General features: G+C 36.5%; 1 long non-coding RNA gene across 4 annotated transcripts in view; it reads right to left on the bottom strand.

Moving 5' to 3' along the window:
- Positions 1-17,488, bottom strand: part of LOC118895598 — a 39,524-nt gene that overhangs the window by 16,210 nt on the left and 5,826 nt on the right. For 3 of the 4 annotated variants that reach the window (XR_005019978.1, XR_005019977.1, XR_005019980.1), the window contains exon 2: positions 15,011-15,287. This is a non-coding gene — a long non-coding RNA (uncharacterized LOC118895598). Of the gene's footprint in view, positions 1-14,353; positions 14,538-15,010; positions 15,288-17,488 lie in introns of those variants that run through there. The other variant, XR_005019979.1, reaches the window with a different exon arrangement.

Below are 17,488 nucleotides of genomic sequence, written 5' to 3'. Positions count from 1 at the left end.
AATGCTAAAGGAACTTCTCTAGGCAGGAAACACAAGAGAAGGAAAAGACCTACAATAACAAACCCAGAACAATTAAGAAAATGGTAATAGGAAGATACATGTTGATAATTACCTTAAATGTAAATGGATTAAATGCTCCAACCAAAAGACATACACTGGCTGAATGGATACAAAAACAAGACCCATACCCATATATACGCTGTCTACAAGAGACCCACTTCAGACCTAGAGACACATACAGACTGAAAGTGAGGGGATGGAAAAAGACATTCCATGCAAATGTAAATCAGAAGAAAGCTGGAGTAGCAATTCTCATATCAGACAAAATAGACTTTAAAATAAAGACTATTACAAGAGACAAAGAAGGACACTATATAATGATCAAGGGATCAATCCAAGAAGAAGATATAACAATTGTAAATATTTATGCACCCAACATAGGAGCACATCAATACATAAGGCAAATGCTAACAGCCATAAAAGGGGAAACCAACAGCAACACAATCATAGTGGGGGACTTTAACACCTCACTTTCACCAATGGACAGATCATCCAAAATGAAAATAAATAAGGAAACACAAGCTTTAAATGACACATTAAAGAAGATGGACTTAACTGATATTTATAGGATATTCCATCCAAAAACAACAGAATATACCTTCTTCTCAAGTGCTCATGGAACATTTTCCAGGATAGATCATATCTTGGGTCACAAATCAAGCCTTGGTAAATTTAACAAAATTGAAATCGTATAAGTATCTTTCCTGACCACAACGCTGTAAGACTAGATATCAATTACAGGAAAAAAACTGTAAAAAAAAATACAAACACATGGAGGCTAAACAATACGCTACTAAGTAACCAAGAGATCACTGAAGAGATCAAAGAGGAAATCAAAAAATACCTAGAAATAAATGACAATGAAAACACGACGACCCAAAAGCTACGGGATGCAGCAAAAACAGTTCTAAGATGGAAGTTTATAGCAATACAATCCTACCTCAAGAAACAAGAAACATCTCAAATAAACAACCTAACCTGACACCTACAGCAATTAGAGAAGAAGAACAAAAAAGCCCCAAAGTTAGCAGAAGGAAAGAAATCATAACATTCGGATCAGAAATGAAAAAGAAATGAAGGAAATGATAGCAAATATCAATAAAACTAAAAGCTGGTTCTTTGAGAAGATAAACAAAATTGATAAACCATTAACCAGCCTCATCAAGAAAAAAAGGGAAAAGACTCAAATCAATAGAATTAGAAATGAAAAAGGAGAAGTAACAACTGACACTGCAGAAATACAAAGGATCATGAGGGATTACTACAAGCAACTATATGCCAATAAAATGGAAAAACTGGAAGAAATGGACAAATTCTTAGAAAAGCACAACCTTCCAAGAACTGAACCAGGAAGAAATAGAAAATATACATAGACTAATTACAAGCACTGAAATTGAAACTGTGATTAAAAATCTTCCAACAAACAAAAGTCCAGGACCAGATGGCTTCACAGGCGAATTCTATCAAACATTTAGAGAAGAGCTAACACCTATCCTTCTCAAACTCTTCCAAAATATAGCAAAGGCAGGAACACTCCCAAACTCAGTCTACGAGGCCACCATCACCCTGATACCAAAACCAGACAAAAATGTCACAAAGAAAGAAAACTACAGGACAGTATCACTGATGAACATAGATGCAAAAATCCTCAACAAAATACTAGCAAACAGAATCCAACAGCACATTAAAAGGATCATACACCATGATCAAGTGGGGTTTATCCCAGGAATGCAAGGATTCTTCAATATATGCAAATCAAGCAATGTGATACACCATATTAAAAACTGAAGAATAAAAACCATATGATCATCTCAATAGATGCAGAAAAAGCTTTCAACAAAATTCAACACCGATTTATGATAAAAAACCTCCAGAAAGTAGGCATAGAGAGAACTTACCTAAACATAATAAAGGCCATATAAGACAAACCCACAGCCAACATCATTCTCAATTGTGAAAAACTGAAACCATTTCCACTAAGATCAGGAACAAGACAAGGTTGCCCACTCTCACCACTATTATTCAACATAGTTTTGGCAGTTTTAGCCACAGCAATCAGAGAAGAAAAAGAAAGAAAAGGAATCCAAATTGGAAAAGAAGAAGTAAAGCTGTCACTGTTTGCAGGTGACATGATACTATACATAGAGAATCCTAAAGATGCTACCAGAAAACTACTAGAATTTGGTAAAGTAGCAGGATACAAAATTAATGCACAGAAATCTCTTGCATTCCTATACGCTAATGATGAAAAATCTGAAAGAGAAATTAAGGAAACACTCCCATTTACCATTGCAACAAAAAGAATAAAATACCTAGGAATAAACCTACCTAAGGAGACAAAAGACCTGTACGCAGGAAGCCAAAAGACACTGATGAAAGAAATTAAAGATGATACGAACAGATGGAGAGATATACCATGCTCTTGGATTGGAAGAATCAACGGAACAAGATAGAAAGCCCAGAGATAAACCCACACACATATTGTCACCTTATCTTTGATAAAGGAAGCAAGAATATACAATGGAGAAAAGACAGTCTCTTCAATAAGTGGTGCTGGGAAAACTGGACAGCTACATGGAAAAGAATGAAATTAGAACCCTTCCTAACACCATACACAAAAATAAACTCAAAATGGATTAAAGACCTAAATGTAAGGCCAGACACTATAAAACTCTTAGAGGAAAACATAGGTAGAACACACTATGACATAAATCACAGCAAGATCCTTTTTGACCCACCTCCTAGAGAAATGGAAATAAAAACAAAAGTAAACAAATGGGACCTAATGAAACTTAAAAGCTTTTGCACAGCAAAGGAAACCATAAACAAGACCAAAAGACAACCCTCAGAATGGGAGAAAATATTTGCAAACGAAGCAACTGACAAAGGATTAATCTCCAAAATATACAAGCAGCTCATGCAGCTCAATATCAAAAAAACAAACAACCCAATCCAAAAATGGGCAGAAGACCTAAACATACGTTTCTCCAAAGAAGATATACAGATTGCCAACAAACACATGAAAGGATGCTCAACATCACTAAGCATTAGAGAAATGCAAATCAAAACTACAATGAGGTATCACCTCACACCAGTCAGAATGGCCATCTACAAAAAGTCTACAAACAGTCAATGCTGGAGAGGGTGTGGAGAAAAGGGAACCCTCTTGCACTGTTGGTGGGAATGTAAATTGATACAGCCACTATGGAGAACAGTATGGAGATTCCTTAAGAAACTACAAATAGAACTGCCACATGACCCAGCAATCCCACTACTGGGCATATACCCTGAGAAAACCATAATTCTAAAAGAGTCATGTACCACAATGTTCATTGCAGCACTATTTACAATAGCCAGGATATGGAAGCAACCTAAGTGTCCATCGACAGATGAATGGATAAAGAAGATGTGGCACATATATACAATGGAATATTACTCAGCCATAAAAAGAAATGAAATTGAGTTATTTGTAGTGAGGTTGATGGACCTAGAGTTTGTCATACAGGGTGAAGTAAGTCAGAAAGAGAAAAATAAATTCCGTATGCTAACACATATATATGGATCTAAAAAAAAAAAATGGTTCTGAAGAACCTAGAAGCAGGACAGGAATAAAGACGCAGACATAGAGAATGAACTTGAGGACACAGGGAGGTGGAAGGGTAAGCTGGGACGAAGTGAGAGAGTGGCATGGACATATCTACACTACCAAATGTAAAATAGATAGCTAGTGGGAAGCAGCCGCATAGCACAGGGAGATCAGCTTGGTGCTTTGTGACCACCTAGAGGGGTGAGAGAGGGAGCGTGGAAGGGAGACGCAAGAGGGAGGGGATATGGGGATATATGTATATGTATAGCTGATTCACTTTGTGATACAGCAGAAACTAACACACCATTGTCAAGCAATTATACTCCAATAAAGATGTTAAAAAAAAAAAACTACATGGAGGGAACTTCCCCGGTGGTCCAGTGGGTAGATCCCGCATGCTGCATCTAAGATTTCCTATGCCTCAACTAAGACCCAGCACAGCCAAAATAAATAAATAAATATTAAAAAAAAAAAAAAACTACGTGGAAATACGACATCACATCCACTAAGATTACTATTGCTCTTATGCTTTCTAATCAAAAAATTATAAAACAATTCTTACACCACTATTTTAGCAAAGAATACAAAATTAGAACTGGTATTTCACTAGGCCAGTAACCTCTTATCTGGTTAATAAGACCAACCAGTTTAATAAAGACGTCAGCTCTTTCATTGTTAAACATTAAATATCTGAAATATTATAAATATTATATGACAAGTTTGGGATAAGAAAGAAGAAAGGTAAATAAAACTATTGAAACATGGTTTCTTCAGTACCTGTTGTGAAATTCCAGTTCTAGATCCAGAAAAAATTGGAAAAAATAACCCTAAGCACAGGAATTATATTACACGTTACAGAAGAACATGACACAGTATTAAAGAATTACTGGGAGACTACTACTATAACAATAGCAAGGTCCAAAAACTATTTCTAAAACTCTGTGACAAAGCTTACTTAAATAACATCAGATTCATCTGAGATTAGCAATGTCCAGGGTGTTTCGAATTTTACGAGGCAAAAAACCAAAAACAATCATAATTGCATAATTAAGCCATGTGATTTTTTTAAAAACAGGTTCTCTAGTACTTGAAAGGACTAGAAAAGTATATAAAAGAATCAGCGGTGAGGTGGGGATGGTGGTGTGCTGAATTGGGCGATTGGGATTGACATGTATACACTGATGTGTATAAAATTGATGCCTAATAAGAACCTGCAGTATAAACAAACAAACAAACAAAACAACTAATACTAAACTTTCATTGGGTTATTTGTATGGAAATATGTTAATATAAATGTTTCAGACATTACATGAAATTTCTAAAAATCTTATATTTGTATTTGTATGGAAATATGTATGGAAATATGTTAATATAAATGTTTCAGACATTATATGAAATTTCTAAAAATCTTATATTTGTATTTGTATGGAAATATGTATGGAAATATGTTAATATAAATGTTTCAGACATTACATGAAATTTCTAAAAATCTTATATGTTCTGGTATAATGTTATAAGTAATAATCCTAGTTATTACTTTAAAGTGTATATCTCAGAAATAACTAATGTTCTTGTCAACTGCATTATTATGAACTTTCATCAAATCTTTAACAGTGGTCATTTTTAAGTCTTTTGTCATTTACAGACAGTTCTGGGTGTACTGTGATGCTTTTGCAAAAATGTTCCTATAAAAGGGTTTCATCTTCAAGAAATTCATGGAAAAGACTCTGACAAGTACAGGTTTCTGGTAACTGACTACTGCTGAACTGAATGAATAAGCATTTTCAGAACTCTAATGGAAAACTGATGAACTCATAAAAGTGCTAACAAAAGATCAAGATAAAAAAAAATTAATTACATGGGACTGAGTGAACTGATGAGGATGAGTATAATTTTTGTGACTTTCTGTCTGAATTAAAAAAAAAAAATCCCACAAGGACTCAGAGGCAAAGAATATACAAATCAATTTTCACTGCAAAGTAAAGGAGCTGTCACAATGGAGGATTACTGGACTGAATGTCAATATTATGACATAGTATGAGTGTGTTTCATGTTTGGTAATTGCAATCATTGTTGCTTTTGTTGTGGTCATCCATGTACAATGCTTGGTGTCAGTCTATTTATCTCTTGTAAAAATAAAATGCAGTGTGTGTGTGTGAAAAAAAAAAAAAAAAAGAATCATTACTAACTGACATTGACCTAAATATTACCAGATTTGGTGTCACCAATATTTTAGGTTTTCCTTTTTCCACATGGATAGTATTTCCCACCCCATTGAAGTTAAACATAACCTTATGACTTTTTTGATAAAGAATATTTGAATGTAAGTGGAATGTACATAATTTTAAGGTTCCTTTCCTTCTGCCAAGGTAACCAGCAACATCCTAGCTGGTGAAACCTCTCAAAGACTGTACCCCTCAGTAAAGACAGCGAGAAAGAGAGATCCCAATCCATCTGTGACTGATATGCACTAGGTTTATCCATACAAACTTGCAGTATCTCTAGTTCAAAAAAGATAAAATACGGGTAATTTCATGTGATTTAACCTAACAACAAGAACACAAAATAAACTCATTATTTTAGGCCACTGAGATTTGGGGGTTGCTTTCACTGTACCATATCTAGCCTATCCTAACTGATTTCCCCAAAGGGCAAGGAAGTCCTTTCTAAAATATTTGGTTCTTATTCACACTTATACCACTATTAAAGGGGAATGAGATATGCAGATCACTTGAATTATTACGTCTTTACATTGGGAGAACCTTACACTAGGTTTTAGTTCAGAATTTTCCCTGAAAAAGGAAATTGTTTTTTAGCTTAGACTGTAAAAGCTCTTTATAGTCAAGTTACCTTCAAGCATATAAAAAGAGAAAACAAATATTTCCCTTGGAACTGTCATTACTTTAAAAATTAATGTTTCTCATGCATAATTCCCTAATCGTTGAGAATTCTGCAAATGACTTCCTTTAAAAAATTAAACAAATTTGAATGTGTATTGTAAAGTCTATTAAGGGACTTTAGGATGTTTGATACCATCCTTTAAACCCTGTAGAGTTGGTAGAATAACTAAGAACTTTTTGTGCCAAAACAGTGGAACTGGAAGAGCAATGTTACAGGCTGAATTGTGTTTCCTCCAAATTTATATGTTGAAGTCCTAGCCCCCAGTACCTCAGAATATGACTATATATTTGGAGATAGGGCTTTTAAAAAGTCCTTTCCTAGACAAACAAAACTGGGAATACAGTATACCAAAACCTATCAGACACAGCAAAGCAGGTCTAAAAGGGAAATTTATAGTGATAAATGCCTATGTTAAAAAAAAAAGAAAGATCTCAAAATAACAATCTAACTTTACACCTCAAGGCTAGAAAAAGAAAAAACACTAAGCCTAAAATTAGCAAAACAAGAAAATAATAGAGATCAAAGCAGAAATAAATGAAATAGAGACTATAAAAACAATAGAAAAGATCAATGAAAACAGGAGTTGGTTTTTCAAAAAGATAAACAAAATTGACAGAACTTTAGTTAGACTAAGAAAAAAGAGAAGAGTTAAATAAATAAAATTATAAATGAGAAACATTACAACTGATACCACAGAAACACAAAGGATCATGAGACTACTATGTACAATTATATGCCAACAGATTAGATAACCTACAAGAAATGGATAAGTTCCTAGAAACATAGAACTTAACGAGACTGAATTATGAAGATCTAAAAAATATAAATAGACCAGTAATGGGCTTCCCTGGTGGAGCAGTGGTTAAGAATCCGCCTGCCAATGCAGGGGACACGGGTTTAAGCCCTGGTCTGAGAGGATCCCACATGCCATGGAGTAACTAAACCCGTGTGCCACAAGTACTCAGCCTGCGCTCTAGAGCCCGCAAGCCACAACTGCTGAGCCCACGAGCCACAACTACTGAAGCCCATGCACCTAGAGCCCGTGCTCCACAAGAGAAGCCACGGCAATGAGACGCCCACGCACCACAATGAAGAATAGCCCCCCCTCGCGGCAACTAGAGAAAGCCCGCGCGCAGCAACGAAGACACAACGCAGCCAAAAATAAATAAAATTAAGTTACCTAGACCAGTAACAACAAAAAAGTTAAATCCATAATCAAACCCCCCCAACAAAGAAAAGCCCAGGACCTTATGCTTTACTGGTGAATTCTACAAATATTTAAAGAATAAATGCCAATCATTCTCAAACTTTTCCAAAAAAATTAAAGAGATGGGAACACTTCCAAACGCATTTTATGAGGCCAGCATTACTCTGACATCAAAGCCAGATAAGGATACGGTAAGAAAACAAAATTACAGGCCAATATCCCCGGTGAACACAGATGTAAAAGACCTCAACAAAATATCAGTAGGGCTTCCCTGGTAGCGCAGTGGTTAAGAATCCGCCTGCCAATGCAGGGGATATGGGTTCAAGCCCTGGTCCAGGAAGATCCCAGATGCCGCAGAGCAACTAAGCCCGCGAGACACATCTACTGAGCCCGGGTGCCACAGCTATTGAAGCTTGCATGACTAGAGCCCATGCTCCGCAACAAGAGAAGCCACCACAATGAGAAGCCCGCGCACCGCAACGAAGAGTAGCCCCCGCTCGCCGCAACTAGAGAAAGCCTGCACACAGCAACAAAGACCCAACGTAGCCAAAAATAAATAAAAGTAAAATAAATTTTTAAAAAATCGTCCTGGAAAGCCAGGACTAGAGATTATAAAATTTGAAGAAAAAAAAAAAATACCAGCAAACCCAATTCAGCAACATATTAAAAGGATCATATACCATGATCAAGTGAGACTTACCCTTAGATACAAAGATGATGCAACATATGCAAATCAATAAATGTGATATATTAATAGAATGAAGGATAAAAATCATATGATCATCTCAATAGATGAAGAAAAAGCATTTGACAAAATTCAACATCCTTTCATGATTAAAAAAAAAAAAACTCAACAAATTTGGTATAGAAGAAATGTAGTACTTCAACATATTGGGTTGGCCAAAAAGTGCATTCAGGGTTTTCTGTAAGATGTTACGGTAAAACCCCGAACGAACTTTTTGGCCAACCCAATAATAAGGCCGTATATGACAGGCCCACAGCTAGCATCATACTTAATGGTGAAAAGCTGAAACCTTTTCCTTTAAGATCAGGATTAAGACACGGATGCCTACTTTCACCAATTTTATTCAACATTAAGGCTGGAAGTCATATATATATATATATATAAACCGTTTGAAAGAGTAGTTTCAAAGCATTCTATTTATTGTGCTAGATTTATAACTCTGGAAAACAAGTAAACATTTAAAGAATAAATGGATCAAATTACCTGTACAGTTTCAGCAGAGTTCTCTCTTAAAGAATATGTGGGTTGAACAAAGAGATTGAAAGTTAGGACTTATCACTTTGACACCAACATAAATCTGTTCTTTTGATTGTAAATTATGACTAATAGCCTAGGACATTATCTTCCTGTCAGAGGTTTTTAAAGGGTGATCCAACAGTGAGAAAAATGCATACAGCAATATAGAAACAACAGTTCTGCTGCTATTCAAGCTTCATCCCCTTGAGGAGCTGCTGAATGCAGAACTCCCGTTTACTTAAGGCTTTAATATTCAGCCCTGCAGAAATCCGAGCTACATCTTGTTTCCATAAATAATTTTGCTAAAGCACTAAAAGTGTCAGAAGATTGCCATTTTAAATAGTCTTCTAGTTTTTTTTTTTTTTTTTTTTAATTTTTATTTATTTATTTATTTATTTTTGGCTGTGTTGGGTCTTCGTTTCTGTGCAAGGGCTTTCTCTAGTTGCGGCAAGTGGGGGCCACTCTTCATCGCGGTGCACGGGCCTCTCACTGTCGCGGCCTCTCTTGTTGCGGAGCACAGGCTCCAGATGTGCAGGCTCAGTAGTTGTGGCTCACGGGTCTAGTTGCTCCGTGGCATGTGGGATCTTCCCAGACCAGGGCTCGAACCCGTGTCCCCTGCATCGGCAGGCAGATTCTCAACCACTGCGCCACCAGGGAAGCCCTAAATAGTCTTCTAGTTTTTACATGTAATCTCTAGGGAAATCAAATAACAGAGCTAAATAATTTCCCATCAGATCACTTGGGAAAAATTGCGTTCTCTTTTATTTAGCCTTAAATATAATCTCATCCTTATACAATACGTATTAATTACGTAGCGAAAAACAGTTATTTACAGCAGAGACGACTTGCAGGCGCCACCTTAATAATGTTTAGAGTTAACATCACCGGTAATGCTTCTTGGTTGATGCACTGAGAAGGACACAGTATCACTCTGTGGTATTCCTGGCAAAATGTACAACCTGAATCTAATCATGAGGAAATATCAGACAAGTCAAACTGAGGAATAGACTTGCTGTGAATTAACTGGTCTGAATGATTCAAAATGTCAAGATCATGAAAGACAAAAAAAAAAAAGAATCAAGAAAATACTTCATATTGAAAGAGAGAAATGAGACATGACAACTAAAAGCAATGTTTGATCCTCGATTGGATCCTGGAACAGAAATGTTTTTTCTTTTGCTATAAGGGAACAACTGGCAAAAATGGTATGAAATCCATACATTATACAATAATATTATATCAATACTAATTTCCTGGTTTTGATAATTACACTGTGGTGATATAAGATAATGTCTTTTGTTTTGTTTTTGTTTTGAAGTGTTTAAGCCTTAGGTCTGCAAGTTACTCTCAGTTCTTTTAAATCTAGCTATTGAAACATATTAACTTAGGAAATCTAGATGAGAGTATTAAGAATTCTTTGTTCTGTTTTTGTAACTTTTATATAAGTTTAAAATATACATATAACCTCAAACAAAAAAGAATTTAGAAGACAGATATCATACAGCACTCCTTCTAGTATGACCACCCTAACGTATGTTGCTCAAAACTATAAAAAACTGGCAAAGAGTCTTTTATGTTACATGCTTAGAATTCCTCTAAATTGAAAAAGAAAAGTTAATTATGCTGTGCTTTTTGCTGGTAGCAATCTTCCTGGCATGTTTTATGACTGCATAATAATTTTTCCTGCTGGCAAGTTAAGAGGAACAACAAAACATTTGGTACTGGACATGCTACATTCATTTTACGAGCACTGATTTACACCTGCTATATGCCAGTCACTATGCTAGATGCAGGGATAAAGAAAAAAATATACATGGCATGTGACCTACAGGATCTTACGGATCAGCAGGCGAGATAGACATATAAATGAATGATTGCAGTGAAGTAGTGTAAGTGGTGTGTGTGTGTGTGTGTGTGTGTGTAATCCACCGTTGTACACTGGGATTGTTCAATTCCCAGGGAGCCAAGAAAAGAAGAGGGTTAGAACAATCTTCGCAAGAGAGGTTGTGTTAAAATTGGGTCTTAAAAGATGAATAGTGGTTTAGATGGACAAATGGAGGGAAGAGTATTTGGGACACGAGCAAAGAGCATGAAGCTATAAAACAGCCAAGAGTATTAGTGAGACAGCAAATAATTCAGAACGGCTGAATCCAAGATGGGGAGTGGCCACAGTGAGAAAAGATGCTAGAGAGATGCAGGGGCCAGTTCCCTGAGGGCAGCATAAGCCATTGTGCCAGGAAACTTCGCACAATCCTATGGAAGTGGGGTTGTGAGTTCTTGGCATCTGTCTGCATCTGTGAATATCTAACTTGTTGAACTATCACATACAAAGCGAGACACATTGAAGTAGGTCATTCCATTCCCGTAAGATGACTGTGTTAATTATAACAAGGGAATGCAACTGAGAATGGGACGTTCTGCTCTCTTTATATCTTACACTATGACATGAGAAAAATTTGCATTCCTTCTCCTTTGCAGTATCAATCTCTGTAAGAGATTGGTGGGGATTCACTTTCAATATGCCAAATGAGAAAGTTTAAGTTGTAATTGAAGGTCATCACTGCGTCAATTATCTTGACAAAAATAGTGTCTCAGTCAAGAGGACAGCGCTTGACCTCGGGTGCACCTCTTTTTTGTTTGCTTCTCATAAATCAGGGTGACAAGTGGTCAAAAATCTCTGCTCACATCTTTGAAAGGGTTTAACAATGAACGAGAGAAACTGCAATCAGAAAATTAGGGAATGAGTACAGGAAATAGATGTTGGATACTGAAGATTATTCTGAGTAAAAATAAAAGGTCTTCAAAGAAAAAATATTTCTAATTTATATCTGTCTCAGGATTTTGAACTTTTATTTACTCCCATATAAAAAAATACATATGCAAAGAATGAGAAGATGAGCCACAGACTGGGAGGAAAAATTTACAAAAGACATATCTGATAGGGGACTGTTATCTATTATAAAATGTTAAAAGAACTCTTAGAGCTCAACAAGAAAATGAACAACCCAATTTTAAAAATGAGCAAAAGATCTGAATCGATACCTCACCAAAGGTGATATACAGATGGCAAAAAGGCATATGAAAAGATGCTCAATTTCATTCATCATTAGGGAATTGCAAATTAAAATAATGAGGAGATACCACTACACACCTATAAGAATGGCAAAAATCAAAAACATCAACACCACCAGATGCTGACAAGGATGTAAAATAATGGGAACACTCATTCATTGCTGGTGGGAATGCAAAATGGTACAGCCACTTTGGAAGACAGTTGGGCAGTTTCTTACAAAACTAAATATACTCTTACCATATGATCCAGCAATCACATTCCTTGGTATTTACCCAAATGAGTTAAAAACTTATGTCCACATAGGAACTTGTACAAGAATGTTTACAGCAGCTTTATTCATAACTGCCAAAACTTGGAAGCAACCAAGATGATCTTCAATAGGTGACTGAATAAACAAACCGTGGTACATCCAGACAATGAAATATTACTCAACAGTAAAAAGAAATGAGTTATCAACTCATGAAAACGGAACCTTAAATGCATATTGACAAGTGAAAGAAGCCAATCTGAAAAGGCTACATACAGTATGATTCCAGCTATGTGACATTCAGGAAAAGACAAACTGTGGAGACGTTAAGATAAAAATCAGTGGTTGCCAGGGGTTTGGGGCCCCTGCCCCAAAAGTGAAAAGTGAGCAAGTGAAACACAGGTGATCTTCAGGGCAGTGAAAATACTTTGTATGATACTATATATAATGGTAGACACTTCTCATTATACCTTTGTCCAAACCTATCCAATGTACCACACAAACAGTGAATCCTAATGTAAACTATGGATTTGGGGTGAAAATTATGTGTCAGCGTAGGTTCACTGATTCCAACAAACGTACTGCTCGGGGGGGCGGATATTGATGGCAGAGGAGTTTGTGTGTGTTTGTGGAGGAGGGGATATACAGGAACTCTGTCCTTACCACTCAGGTTGGCTGTGAACGTGAAATTGCTCTAAAAATTAATCTATTAATTAAATATACATATTAATTATGGAATGATTATGACATATTAATTATGTAATGACATAATTAATTAATTAATGACATATTAATTATGTAATGAATATATAGATTATATATAATCTATATATAATTAATTAATTATACATATTATTATATACACATATACATATATATTATACATATATATTATATATACATATAATCTATATATAATTAATTAAACATATTAATTAATGACATATTAATTATGTAATGAATATATAGATTATATATAATCTATATATAATTAATTATACATATTATTACATATACATATACATATATATTATACATATATTATATATACATATAATCGATATATAATTAATTATACATATTAATTAATTAATGACATATTGATTATGTAATGACATATTAATTATGTCATGAATATATAGATTATATACATAAAAATTCAGAGACCACCAGGAGGATTAAAGCCGAAAATTCCCCTAAAGCGGTCACATTCAGGAGTTTGGAAATTATATTTTAAGCAAAGGCTTTTACTTGTTAAGTTTTGTGACTACTTTTTACATTAAAAGAATATTTTGGCAACAGTGGGGGGGATGAATTGAAAAAAGACTGGGGGCAGGACCTGTTAAAAGACTATCGTTGAAAAACAGGACGGAAGTCAGGAGGACCTAGACTAAGGGACACAAATGACAGGACCTGGCGACTGATTGCATGTGGGAGGTGAGAGGAAGGGAGAAGTAGAGCAAGACTTCAGTTCTGGGGCCCAGGTGATTCAGTGCATGGTGGCATCGTTTACTAAGTTGAGTAAAGAGGAGAGACAGTTGTGTGGGGAGTGAGATAATAAGTTTAAGAGGATCATGCTATCTGATGTAATCACCTTATATAACATTTTTCAGTTCATGAATTCTGTAAGTTGTTGAATAAATTATGTTTCAGTGAGATCATTACATTAAAAGAATATATCCTCAGTGACAAGTCTAAACACTGTTTGAAAATGTGGTATTATCTTCCTGTGGAAGGAAAGCAAGAAGAAACCAGGGCAGAATGAATCCCAGGGCTGTGCCCCAGGTGCTGGCAGGCCAGGTAGTAAGCGCCTGGTAGGAAGTTCAATGTTGGGCTGTGAGTCAGCCAGAGATGCCTGACAGGCTGAGAAAAATCAGGAAAAGCAGACTTTCAAAAACTTGGAATTGTGACCACAGTTTAAGCAAAAATCTTTCATTTTTACTTTCATTTCATTGTGATTCTGGTAAAGTCATCATAGTTTTCATAGGCAATAATTCTTCTGTGTGGCCTGTGCTACTGAAGAGCCAAATCAAGTTAGAGTTTACGAAATTCCCCAATCTCTTCAACCACGGAAAACACAGCTTCTTACGGTCAGAGGGAAGATCTCTAGAGCTAGTCCCCATCTTCCTCATCTAAATACAGCGAAAGGCTTCTTTTAAGGTTCGTTTTCTTTTACACCTCGGACTATTTGATTGATGCAATCTGAAGATTCATTGGAAACATATACAGAGTAAAACATCTATTGATTATCATTTTGGGAATCGCTTCAGTTGTTTTCTAAAACCCCATAAAGTACTAGCCTAAATACGGATAACACAAAAGCCATATAAGATCACACATTTCAAGCCTATAAACTTGCTGCCTTCATATTTTTTTTTATCCTTTTCGGATTGTGGGCCTTTTTAAAATCATGCTAATGCCATGAAAAATTCCATTCATCATTTTCCCTTAATAAATTGGAAGGAGATATGACCAGAGGGCTAGTAGACTTTTGAAAGAAAAAATTATTCCTGATGTTATGTAAGAAACCCTTTCAGTCACAGGATCTGGCTAAGAAGAGGGAACCTACCAGGCCTCACTGGGAGCAACCTGGAAAGCTTTATCCCACCAACCCCCCGACCCCAAAATTCAAAAACACCTGTTAGAGTCCTAGAAGATACACATCGGGTACTTACAAATTCGAAGATCGTTCTAGAGCAGGGCTCTCAGCCTTGGCACTGTGGACCTTTGGGGCAAGATCCTTCGTTGTTCTGAGGGCTGTCCTGTGCATAGTAAGACGTTTAGCAGCGTCTCTGGTCTCCACCCAGTAGCACCACCCCAGCTGTAACAGTCAAAGATGTCTCCGCATCGTTGTCAAGTGTCCCCTGGAGGCCAAAATCACCTGTTTGAGAATCGCTGTCCTAGCAGCTCGCTACTCAGTGTGGTCTGAAGCTCAGCAGCGTCACCTGGAAGCTTTTAAGAAACGAGGATTACAAGCTGCCTCTTCAGCATGATCTCAGTCATACTGAATTAGAATTTGCATTTTAACAAGATTCCCACGTGACTCATATGCACATTAAAGTTAGAAAACTGTCGGATCATACGGATCCTATTTATCCAGCAGCAGGAAGGAAGTGAGGAAGAAAGAAGTGTGGGGAGGCGGAGGGAGGCGGGAGGGATGTAGACAGAGAGAGAAGAGGAGTAAAAAAAAGAAAAGAGATAAAAGCTAAGAAACTTGGTTAAAACTGAAAACACACAGAACTTTAAAATCAAACATAAAAGTAGATGGAGCATAGAAGAATTTTAGGGCAGTAAAAATACTCCATATGATACCATAATGGTGGTTACCTGCCATTATACATTTGTCCAAATCCATAGACTGTACAACACCAAGAGTGAACCCTAAGGAAAACTATGGACTTTGGGTGACTATGATGTGTTAATGAGCCTTTTGAAAAATAATAAATATAAATCAAGCATAAATAATTTTTCTTTTTGTGAAATTTTTGGCAAAGTTGCCAGTGAGAAAGAAAAGGAGAAAACTTTTCAAATTGGAATTTTAAATGAGAAAAAATTTAAAAACAAGAAATTTAGGACTATATTCAGTTAACCACAGTTTTAAATTTACTGAGGCCTAGATTAGAACAGTGACTATGAAGGTCAAAGTGGGTGAACGCCAGAGTATTTATGAAGAAACAGACTGTAAGAACTCACAACCGGCTGGGTGTGAAAGAGGTAACATAGACTTTTATTACGGGGCTTCTCACGTGGTCACTTTCCAAGCTGGGCTGCATGATCTAGAGGAAAACCCTGGGAAATGGCAGGGGTCGTAATGTGAGCACTACCAAATTACTTGCTGAGGCCTCAGGTGACATCAGTTTTGCCTCCTTTTATCCCTCCAATTTTACTGATAAAATCAGAGTTTTGCACGTATAATAAGTATCTTCCCCCCCTCCTCAATGTTCTACTTTGAACCCTTGCAGAAAGAAAACGTCCCAAACTATTTTCCCCAGAAATGACCACTCTGCGTCAAGGGGATGATTGTTTTCATGAATGTCTCCCAGTACTTGTACTCCTCATTCTTTTTGACGGTTCAGATCAGAGGTACGCAAATCTTTTCTGTAAAGGGTCAGATGGTAAATATTGTAGGCTTTGTGGTCTATTCAGTTTCTGTTGCAACTGTGACCTTGAAGAATAACAGCAGTCACAGACAACATGTAAACAAATGATAGCGGTTGTGTTCCAATAAAACTTTATTTATGAAAACAGGCGGTGGGCTCGATTTGGCCTTCGAACCATAGTTTTCAACCTTGGGCCTAGATTGTTCTCTTCAGCCTGAACTCATCTCCCTAATAAAAATTTAAATAACTAGTACGTATTGAGTACAAACTGTCAGGTACTATTCTAAGTGATTTACATATATTTTTATATTTTATTCTCATCGACACTCTAGGATAATTTATCACTCAGGGTTCAGGATAGGAAAAATAAATTATTTTAGGCATTTCCAGTATAAAGGAATTTAATACAGGGAAGTACATGCTTATAAGTTCATTGGAAGAGTTGGAACAGCAGAAATAGGGGGCTTGCTCTGGAGTTTTGGTGTTAAGGTCACACCCTCACAGCTGTGATCCATTGGGCAGGACGCTGCTGTTGCTGCCACAGCTGCCTCACGTTCGAGAAGATGTGTCCAGACGGCAACATAGATCCAACCCATGCAAATCTTGTGTCTGTCAGAGCCTGCTTCTCAGCTCTCCCTGCTGCAGGAAGCTTGTTTCTGTCTCCCTTTCAAATCTCATGTGTGCGCAGAACTTACTGCATATCTACAACCCTAGCTGCAAGAGAGTCTGGAAAATGTACTTTCAGCTTTCCAACTTCTCCACACATATAGGCGGGTGAAATGGCGGTTGAGAGGGCCAAAGTAGCCAGCACAGATGGGTACTACTACCATTCCTATTTAAAGCCAAGTTGGAAAGAACTTCCTGCCATTTCTCCTTGATTTCCTTTATTCTAAATAGACAAATTAATATTATGGGGCGTTACTTATCTGGACACTTCCTTTCTGATACACATAGTTTTAATGACTTATTTTTGAAATATGTATAAATAGAACATTTTAAAGAACAAAACAGTGGTGATGAGTCTCTTCAAGAAATACTATTCTATGGATAAAG

This window comes from Balaenoptera musculus, chromosome 5, assembly GCF_009873245.2.
Source record: "Balaenoptera musculus isolate JJ_BM4_2016_0621 chromosome 5, mBalMus1.pri.v3, whole genome shotgun sequence".
Lineage (NCBI taxonomy): Eukaryota > Metazoa > Chordata > Mammalia > Artiodactyla > Balaenopteridae > Balaenoptera > Balaenoptera musculus.
This window is presented reverse-complemented; position numbering and strand designations above follow the sequence as displayed.